Below are 765 nucleotides of genomic sequence, written 5' to 3'. Positions count from 1 at the left end.
TAAACAGTGTTTTAGCTTAATTATCAGTGAGACGTTCCATAATATGTTTTACAAGAACGTAAATGTAATGTTTAAACATGGCTGTACATGGTATTTTTATAATATGTGTGGTGGTTTACTATATTTATAATAAAACTTGCTGTTTTACATATTACTAAAATGAAGATATTAAATAAAATAGTCTGTTTAATGACTTCTCTTAGCATTAATGAATTAAACTATACTATATATAAACTATATTAATGAATTAAACTTGTATTCAAGAGGAATGAAAGCAGTGTGATTGTGCACATTTGCTTATTTCCAGTGCAGTGATGCTCTACTGATGATGCACCTGCCAGCCTGGTCCGTCTGTTCCCTCCCCCACATGAATAAACAAATAAATGTTGCAGAATGATACAGTCTTCTTCACTGTAATTTAGGTAATGCTGTAGTAGTGAATAGTAAAAACAATGAATTCAAGGGGAGCGCATCGCCAGCAGCTCAACAATCCTCCCATCGATCAGCCACCGCCTATTTATACTACAGCCGCTACACCCCTCAACTGAGAATGATTAGTAAATACATCGAAGAAAAAATCATCGAGGATGTGAGACCATTGAACGGTTCTTTCATGCTCTTTATTTCAAACCATGCATTTGAACTTACCGTGATGTTTTTGATGCGTGTTGTGTGTATTCCCGGACAATGTGGATGTGACAGCCACTTCCTGAGGAGCGCGACGTCACACACACACACACACACACACACACACACACACACACA

This window comes from Sinocyclocheilus grahami, unplaced genomic scaffold, assembly GCF_001515645.1.
Source record: "Sinocyclocheilus grahami isolate Dianchi unplaced genomic scaffold, SAMN03320097.WGS_v1.1 scaffold1343.1, whole genome shotgun sequence".
NCBI classification, from domain to species: Eukaryota; Metazoa; Chordata; class Actinopteri; order Cypriniformes; family Cyprinidae; genus Sinocyclocheilus; species Sinocyclocheilus grahami.
This window is presented reverse-complemented; position numbering follows the sequence as displayed.